This window comes from Corylus avellana, chromosome ca2 (assembly GCF_901000735.1).
Source record: "Corylus avellana chromosome ca2, CavTom2PMs-1.0".
NCBI classification, from domain to species: Eukaryota; Viridiplantae; Streptophyta; class Magnoliopsida; order Fagales; family Betulaceae; genus Corylus; species Corylus avellana.
Window position 1 is genome coordinate 771,890 of NC_081542.1, and position 10,890 is coordinate 782,779.

Here is a 10,890-nt window from a genome sequence, read left to right on the forward strand (position 1 = left end):
AGTTGTTCTAACCCTAAACAGAAGACAGGAAAATAATTCAAAATTGTTCAAACCCTAAACAGAAAACAGAAAAAATAAGTTGAAATAGTTGTTCTAAGTTCTAACCCTAAACAGAAAACAGAATGCATTTGTATCCATAGTTGTTCAAACCCTAAACAGAAAACAGAAAAGATAAGTTGGAAATAGTTGTTCTAACCCTAAACAGAAGACAGGAAAATAATTCAAAGTTGTTCAAACCCTAAACAGAAAACAGAAAAAATAAGTTGAAATAGTTGTTCTAAGTTCTAACCCTAAATAGAAAACAGAATGCATTTGTATCCATAGTTGTTCAAACCATAAACAGAAAACAGAAAAAATAAGTTGAAATAGTTGTTCTAACCCTAAACAGAAAACATAATGCATTTGTATCCATAGTTGTTCAAACCATAAACAGAAAACAGAAAAAATAAGTTGAAATAGTTGTTCAAACCCTAAACAGAAAACAGAATGCATTTGTATCCATAGTTGTTCAAACCATAAACAGAAAACAGAAAAAATAAGTTGAAATAGTTGTTCTAACCCTAAACAGAAAACATAATGCATTTGTATCCATAGTTGTTCAAACCATAACCAGAAAACAGAAAAATTAGTTGAAATATTTGTTCTAAGTTCTAACCCTAAACAGAAAACAGAATGCATTTGTATCCATAGTTGTTCAAACCCTAAACAGAAAACAGAAAAAATAAGTTGAAATATTTGTTCTAACCCTAAACAGAAGACAAGAAAATAATTCAAAGTTGTTCAAACCCTAAACAGAAAACAGAAAAAATAAGTTGAAATAGTTGTTCTAAGTTCTAACCCTAAACAGAAAACAGAATGCATTTGTATCCATAGTTGTTCAAACCATAAACAGAAAAAAGAAAAATTTAACATAGCAAGTTTTTTTAAAAACCTCACGGCTCAAGCAATTTCCAAAATCCAATTCGGATTGTAACTTGCAAATTCGATAGACCTTCCTCCCTGAAATTAAGATATTAGAAACATTAGTTTACCAAATACCAAATTTTGAAACAGCCAAAACATAATAAACGGAATAAATAAAAAAAACTTGCCAAAATTTAAATAGTTAGGAACTAGGGTTCAGGAGAAAAACATAACTTAAATGCAGAACTGCAGAAGTCTGAAGAGACTAAGAGAGGCTCTTCAGATTCTCAGAAGTCAGAACTTTTTCTCTTGTTAGCACTTAGCAAGAAGCCAGAGCAAACAAGTTCAAACTTATTCAACTGAACAACCAGAGTGACTTGCATGCATCATAGGTTCATATCGGAGTATAAAAGGGCGATTGGGGGGGGGGGGTTGCCGGGTTGGGACTTGGGAATGAATAAAAAAATAAACCTATGATGACAGAAAGCCCAATACTCAATTGCCATTTCTGTCACAGTCAGATCAAGAGCCATCATGTTTGTCTATGCCGTCGGTATGAGCTAGGGCTTGGAGAAGATAACCTGAAAAATTGAAAATGTCACCAAACAGTTGAATGAATAGACTTACAGAAATTAAAAATTAAAAGAACACAAAAAAAAGGGGGGATTCGGCTGCGAGATTAGACGGTATAGGAGAAAAATTAGTATCCTCTTCTGGTTTGAGTCACGCGATATCTGAAGAGAGTTTCTCTCACAAAACTAGTACGACTGCTTAGAACACCATTAGATCAATATCAGATGATCCATCAACGGCTCGATTGAGAATCTGAAAGGAACGGGTTGTTGGGAGGGGGTTGAGAAGGATTGAATGCGTGCATTCAACTCCCCAACGATGATGGGAGATGCATTGAATGCTCACAGCAGGCTGCATTCAATGGATCGTCTCTCTCGCCATCACCCTAGTAATCTAGCCCTAAAACCAGTCCGTCAAACCAGAAACAACTCTCTAGTATTGCCGTAGACTCGTAGTGGTAACTGGTAACCCAAACTCTCGAAGTCTGGAAAGACTGGAATGAAGAGAGAGATAGAGAGCGACGAGGGTGACTGGGTGAGTCAGTGAGAGGCGAGAGTGACGAGGGTCGACTGTTGAGGACTCGAGGGTGATGGACTGATGGTTTGAAGTTTGAGTGTTTGACTGGTTAATGGTTAGTGTCTTAGTGGTTTCTGGTTTTGTTTAGATTTTAGAAACGCTCCGTTTCAATCCCAACATCCCAGCCGTTAGATTTGCGAAAATATCAAAAATTTTAATAAATGAACGGCTGGATTTGGAGAGAGAATTATTTAATTCGATTTGGGCGTGCCACGTGTCGAGACCTTTAGTTTACCAAAAAATTATTCACATGCTACCGTTTGTATTTAGATCTGGTGTGCTTATTTAATACAGTCCGTCGATTCTATAAAAATCATCAAGATTTAATTTCACTCGTTAGATCAAAGCACTCATGCCATGCCTAAGGAGCTTGCGATACACCATATAATTCCCACGCAATTAAGTTGATTATAGCTGGCTTCCATTAAACCCATCCAACGGCCAATATTTCATCAAAAATTTTGGATGGCTGAGATGGCTTGTGGTCATACCGAGACGACTGGTACACTGTCAGTCTCGATGACCGTGCGTGCGTGCGAGATTACAACCGTTGATGAATTCCTCGAGTGCGATGGGGGGTAAGTCGTTCGATCATCTCATCCAGGGGAAGCTTACGAAAATTTGGATGCACCCAATAAATCCCACGCGAGAAATGGCCAACAGCTGGCGTCCACTACAATCATCCAATGGCTGAAATTAAATCAAAAACAATTGGACGGCTGTCGTCCATTGCGTGCAAACCAAGACTCTCATAAATGTTGTCAGACCCGTAGACCGTGCGTGCGTGGGGGAGATTTCGAGAGTGAGTGTATCGTCCGCGTGTGTGTGTTGGTGAAACCGGTTTGATACGTTACCCAATAAATAATCTTGACCATTTATGTTAATCATTATTTTATTATTCAATCAAAGCCGTTAGATTAGTGGGCTCATAGTGTTATGTGCAACACTATATAACTCTCACCTTCGTAATGGATTACAGCTGTATTCCATTAACTAAATCCAACGGCTCAAATTAAATCACATTGAATCGGATGGCTATGATTAAATATCTAAAATTTCAAAAATTCAAATAATCATAAAAATCTAGTGTGGGTAATTTCAGGTGAGCTCGTCTCTTTAGTTATCCAATAAATCACCTAAACCGTTAAAATTAAATACAAATTTATATAAATTAAATCTTAACCGTTCAATTAACTAAAGTGCTAAAGAAACCGTGTGTGCATAGTAGTGTAGTACTACATAGTTATTCTTATCATTAATAATTTAATACTAATTTACCTAACGGTTGAGATTCTTAATAGTTGAGATTATTATTATTATTAATACTAATTAAGTCATTATTATTATTAATACTAAACGGTTGAGATAATGAGATTCTTGAGAGTTGAGATTATTATTATTATTAATACTAATTAAGTCATTATTATTAATACTAAACGGTTGAGAATCTTGAGAGTTGAGATTATTAATTTATTATTATTAATACTAATTATTATTATTAATACTAAACGGTTGAGAATCTTGAGATTAATATTATTATTAATATTATTAATATGATTAATTGATTATTATGAATATGATTATTATTATTATACTATACCCTTGTAACCCTTGATCTTAATTGAACCTAGGCTATGTACACACATTAATATGATTATTATTATTATTAATATGATTAATTGATTATTATGAATATGATTATTATTATTATTATACTATACCCTTGTAACCCTTGATCTTAATTGAACCTAGGCTATGTACACACATTAATATGATTATTATTATTATTAATATGATTAATTGATTATTATGAATATGATTATTATTATTATAATATACCCTTGATCTTAATTGAACCTATGTACACACATTAATATGATTATTATTATTATTATTAACTTATGAATTAGACATTGGACATTAAACCTATAAATAATAATATAGTCTATACTCTACACTAACTTAGTTATATACTTATACTATACCCTTGATCTTAATCAAATTAATTGTACACACATTAATTGAACCTATGAGATGATAATTATTATTATTATTTTTAACTAATTAATTGGACATTGGACATTAAACCTATAAATAACCTATAAATAATAACATAGTCTATACTATATACAATGTTAGTTATATACTAATATTGTACCCTTAGATCTTAATCAATTAATTGTACACACATTAATTGAACCTATGAATATGATAATGATTATTGTTATTATTATTTTTATTATTGACTAATTAATTGGACATTGGACATTAAACCTATAACTAATAATATAGTTTATACTCTATACAATGTTAATTACATTATTATACCATACCCTTGATCTTAATTAATTAATTGTACACAAATTAATTGAACCTATGAATATGGTTATTATTATTATTGTTATTGTTATTATTAACTTATGAATTGGACATTGGACATTAAACCTATAAATAATAACATAGTCTATACTATATACAATGTTAGTTATACACTTATACTATAGCCTTATATCTTAATTAGTTAATTGTACACACATTGAACATATGATTATTATTATTATTATTATTTTGGAATTGGGCAATGGACATTAAACCTATAAATAATAACATAGTCCATATAATATTAGTTACACTATAGCCTTACATCTTAATTAGTTAATTGTATACATATTGAAGTTATGATTATTATTGATTAATAACATGTTTAATTATTTTGTTAGTTACATTGTCGTGTGGGTTGGGTCGGGTCGGATGACAAAACGGGTCGAGCTCACGAGCCCTAAACAAGTCGGGCGAGCCGGGTAATTTTCGAGCTACACGAGTCAAGCTCACGATCCCTTAACGAGTTCGGGCGAGCCGGGCGATTATCGAGTTAAACGATTCGAGCTCACGATCCCTTAACGAGCACGGGCGAGCCGGGCGATCTCGACTTAAACGAGTAGAACTCACGAGCCCCCATCGAGCTTACTCGAGCGAGTCGGGCATGTGTCACTAGCTAATCGAGCGAGTTTCAGCAGTAACGAGCAAGCTAATACAGTGTCGAGCTCGAACTCGGGTCGAGCTAAGTCAAGCGGGTATCGAGCGATCTGTCGAGTGTGTCGGCTCATTTACAGGCCTATTCGTGGTCTCATATATGTAATTTATTTTTATATAAAAATAGACAAGATATATGCCAAATATAGAAATCAAACATTTTTTTAGAGCAAGTTTGTGATGGTGTTTAAAAAATAGAGCTTTTAAGTAAAAAAAAAAAAAAAGTTTTATAGGAAGCTTCATTTTTAAGCTTTTGACCATTTTTGGATCATTAAAAGCATTTTCAATTTTTTTACCAAATGAGTATTTTTTTTTCTTCAAACGAACTCTTTAAGTGTTAAACGCACTTTTAGACCCTTCAAACGCACACCCAAACAGACCCATAGTGGATGGATGGATGTAAGTGGGGCCTGGGGGTTAAGACGTGGTTTTGATCGAGAGCGGCTCACATGTATCATTTGGGATGGCGTATACGGAGTGCGTTTTCAAAAAATTACAATTTAAAAATATAAAATAATTTACTTTTTCAAATCGCAGGCAAGTATGTGTGTTTTAGAAACGCACGAGTTAAAGGCTAACTACAGTTTTAAAAGTTAAACTATGATTTTATTAAATATTTAATTGCTGAAGTTTTGAAATCCCAAACTCAAAAGAAAACTCAATCTCTAATTTCTCACCCCACGTTGTTTAGTCTCTCTTGGGATGCTAGCACTTCCGTTTTTTCTTTTTTTCCTTAAAGGGCGTGTGGAGGAGATTAATTGTAGCTATTTTATTTGAATATAACCATAGTAGCACATACTTTTTGAGAGCCGCACAGGAGGTTCATAGACAATGTGAACTGTAGGTACTCCCTCAAGTTTGACTATGACTCTTTTAAGTCCAACTGAGTCTTAACCTGATTCTACCCAACCTGGACATCAATGAGAATCAAAGTGAATTATATTAATAAGGCATGAAAATTCTTATTACGAGATTCAAGCACTTATGATACACCTTGATTTTATCCATTGGGTATGGGTCGCTAAAATGTTGATTAAATGACTAAATTGACCTCTTCCTATCAGCTTAAACCTTTTAAAATAACTGGTTAAAGCTTTTGAAATAACTGTTGATTTAACGTAAGCTAAACAACTCATTTCAAGTGGGGTAACCAGAGAGAGACTTTGAGTCAGGAAAAGTGTAAAGCTGAAATGATAGAATAGAAGAAAAAGAAGAAAAGCAATTCTTCCAGGTTGAAATGATAAAATAGAAAGAAAAATGATAAAAAAGACAAAAAACAACAAAACGTGCTTAGATTTAAAAGTGAAAAGTGGGATATAGATTTAAAAGTTAACAATGACAGGAAAGAAAGGTGAAGTAAACTCTCTATTTTTAAGTGGATGGTGAAGCAGCCAAGTGGAGCCCATATGCTACCATACGCAACGCAACTTGTGAGAATGACAATCTCAATCACTCCAACTTGTGGGAACAAGCTTCCTAGCTATGGGGTCATAACATCATTGTCCGGATTCTCCTTTTGTAGATAGAAAACAATCAATTGGTGATCGGCTGTTGAAACCAGGCTTCATGTGCTGGAGATTGCTAATATATATATATATTAGCAATCTCCAGCACATTATATATGTTACGATTTTAATGTTTCACATGCGTTAAGTATAATCTTGACCATGTGTATATAAGCTCTTAAATACCATTTCCTTGCAAGTTGGTTTTCAAGGGTGAGTTCTATCCAAGATTTGTATTATTTGGTATCAAAGTTAGCTACCACGTCGAGTATAGGATCGAATGAGTTGCGGCTTTGTGTTCAAGTAACGGAGGAGGCGACCTATACGCCGGATTAAAATGTCTTGGTACTATGTATGAGCATAATATTAAATAATTGATTACTGATAAATGAGTGGAGCCATCAAAAGATAAATGACTACCATCAAGTCAGTGTCGATAGAGTGAGCCGCAGTGGACATCATCAACAAAGCGTGGTGATATGTGAACGTTGGTGAAAAAGTTATGCATGTGGAGACTAAGACTTTCCATCTTCTTTAAGAATTTAATTGAAATTAAGCTTGGAAAAACAAAAGTTATGTACATTTTACTTTCATGAATAGAAAAATTAATGAGACTAAAAAAAATAAAAAATAAACAAGTGAGACTTTCCAAGAAATTATAGACATTGAGAGTTTTGATGAAAGTGGATAATGAGACGAGTAATATTACATACTCAACTCCTATCTCGCTTATTCAAATAAACGTTGGAGAAAAAGTTATGCACATGGAGATGAGGGCCCGTTTGGTTCGCGAAATAGACCCCTGAAATAAAATAGTTATTCCTATGAAATAGTCATTCTTTTGTTTGTTAAGGGTCTATTCCTATGAATAGTTATTCCAGTGAGAATCATTAATTCCTTTCACATAGGAATAGTTATTTTTGAGAGAAACGACAAAGTTTTCCCAAAAAATTAATATTTTCTTTTCTTTCTCACAAACATTCAAAAAATAAAAAAATAAAAAACAAACAAACAAACAAAACAAAATATCAGGCCACCAATTGTAGTGGTTGCAAGGCCCCCTAGGGCCATCAGAGGTGGCAAAGACCACCCCTGGTGAGATTCCGGGGTGGAGCCACCCCCAACAACCTTTAGGGGTGGCTGTGACCATCCATGATAGAATCGAGAGGTGGCTGGCCCGGCCCCTCGGTGATTCTTACTGGTGGCAGCGCCACCCCGGTGCATACCTAGATTACATGCAAATAGAATGAGAGAATGTCATTCTGCCGTTAACCACTTTTTTTTTTTTTTTAAAAAAAAAAAAAACAATTTGAGTTTTGGAAAAATTATGAATCAAATGGGCTTTTTAGTAATTTTAGGTCAATTTCAATTATGAAATATGTGTTGCTACCAAACTAAAGAATTGGAATAATTATTTCATTCCAACATTTTCTATTCCTAGTAATACCTAGTCCTTTTCCTAATGGAATACCGATTGTGCAAACCAAACGGAGCCTAAGACTTTCCATCTTCTTTAAGCATTTAATTGAAATTGACCTTGGAAAAAAAAAAAAAATTATGTACATTTTACTTTCATGAATGGAAAAATTAATGAGATTTAAAAAAAAAAAACTAGGTTGTTATTAAAATAACAGCATGTATGATGTAGTTTAATCAACGGTAAAGATTAAATTTTAAAGTTGGCTTATTTTTAGAATCATTTAATAGGAGAGAGAAAATAAATAGAGATTTTAAGAAATTCAATCTTGACCGTTAATTAAGCTACTGCATACATGCTGTTATTTTAATAACAGTATGTATGCCAAATCCAAAAAACTAAACAACTAGAACTTTCCAAGAAATTATAAACATTGATAGTTTTGAATGAAAGTGGATAATTAATGAGATGAGTCTACATACTCAACTCACATCTCACTAATTATCTAATATGATAGTGCTCATCAATCTTTGGTCAGCCTTCATTAAAAGAGAAATGCTAGGATTTAATATTCTCTCTATATTTGATCCCTCTCATTTTATAAATTAATCATTAGATTTGTAAATAAGTTCAGTCAATAGTGGACCCTACAAATCTAATAGAAAAAAAAAATTATGTACATGGAGACTAAGACTTTTGATTAGGGGTGTCGGGCGGTTTTTAACCGCTATTCTCTAACCGCCTAACCGCATTAACCGCTAACCGCCTAACCGCTATAACCGCCTAACGGTTAGCGGTTATTGGGTCTACTAACCGTAACCGCTAACCGCATTTTTATATAATATATTTTTATAATTATAATTATAAAAATATTTATACATATAACATAATCATTTGATCATTAAATCACAATTTTTTTTAAAAATAATTAAATCACAATTTGAGTATTAATATATTATCACTATAATTTATATGATTATATCACATGATTAATTGATCATTAAATCATTTGATTATATAATAATAAATTATACATATATAATATGACATAACTCATAAGTATACCAATTCATACTAATACAACAATTAAATATCTAGAGACTTATTTCTAATGTATGTTATAAACTTATAAGTCTATATATGTTATAAGTCTATATAAGTCTACATATGCATATGAATAATATAATTGTATAATATCAATACTTAATCGGATGATTCAATAACAATTCAAATACTTTATTCAAGATTTCAAGTGAATCATATTATTGATGTAAAATGATGATATGATTCGTATAATATCAAATTAAGTAATTAACATTGGATTAAACAATGACCAAGGTGTTATTTATAAACAAAATTTAAGTATTAATGTATTAACATTACAATTTTAGTAATTTATATATTATCACTATAATTGATATGATTATATCACATGATGACTTGATCATTAAATCATATGATTATATAATAATAAATAATACATATATAATATGACATAACTCATAAGTCATAAGTCTACAAATTAATCATATGATTCATGTACAATGATAATCACAATTGATTCAATTGAATTAAACAATATATTACTTATAACTACAATTTAATTAAAGCATTATTAGATACTTTAGGAATTTAGGATTTAGGAGTTTGAACATTACCATTTACCATTAGATATTAAGTTAATTTCAAAGGAAAAAGATTATAAGTAAATATGATAATAATTTAAATAATTAATCATACGATATAATTTAATGAGATTATATGATTATATAATATCAAATTATATGTACATGCTTGTGCCTTAATATTTTTATGTTTAAGTTTATAACTTTTCTTCTTTTGATGTCTACAGGATTTGCTAGAGGACCAAATGAGAGGATTGATGAAGTTTTAATATTTTATTTGTATCACTTAATGTTTTATTTGAACTTATTTTATATGCTTTGTGTTGAACTTTTTTTATATGTTTTTTTTATATGTTGTGACAGTTGTCAGAATTCTGAAATTTTTTTTTATATGTTGTGTTGAATTTTTTTTTTTTATATGTTGTGTTGATTTTTTTTTTCTTTTAAAAAAAAAAGTTAATTGGTTATGATTTAATATTTAACGAAATTTTTTTAAAGTACAAGTAAATGTAAATTTTAGGTCAAATATTTTTTATTTTTTAATATTGGCTCTTTTTATAGCAATTGAGCTCAAGAAGACACTAAAAATACCAACAACAAAAAAAAGGGGTAAAAAAAAGCCCAAAAAAGGAAGCCCAAAAAAGCCTAAAAAAAGCCCAAAAGGCTAAAAAAAAACTCAATTTTGAAAAAGCAGTTAGTGGACGGTTATCTATTTCATTAACCGCTAATCGGCAGTTAATCGCTAACCGTTAGGTGGTTACGGTTAGTGGTTATTGTCAATAACCGTTAACCGTAACCGCCTTGACACTCCTACTTTTGATCTTCTTTAAGCATTTAATTGAAGTTGACCTTGGAAAAAAATAAAAGAAGTTATGTACACGTTACTTTTTTGAATGGAAAAATTAATGAGACTTTCAAAGAAAAGTAAACAGGTGGGACTTTTCAAGAAATTATAGACATTGAGAGCTTCGATGAAAGTGGATAATGAGACAAGTAATGCTATATAGTCAACTGCATCTCATTTCACTACAAAAATTTATTTTTTTAGTTACGGACAAGTAGTAACGTGTATATGGGGTTACCACGTTACTAAAGCATTGTAACGTGTTGTTTGTAACGTGTCTGGGGCGTAGTGAAATTGGACGTAACAAAATGAAATTTTGTAACGTGTCAGAAACAACACGTTACTATTTGGTAACGTTTAGTAAAATTACACGTTACTACTGGTTATAACGTGGTTAATGCCACGTTACTACGA

General features: G+C 31.7%; 1 protein-coding gene across 1 annotated transcript in view; it reads right to left on the reverse strand.

Moving 5' to 3' along the window:
- Window positions 1-10,890, reverse strand: part of LOC132168909 (polypyrimidine tract-binding protein homolog 2-like) — a gene marked incomplete at its 3' end in the record, with an annotated part of 97,745 nt that overhangs the window by 30,828 nt on the left and 56,027 nt on the right.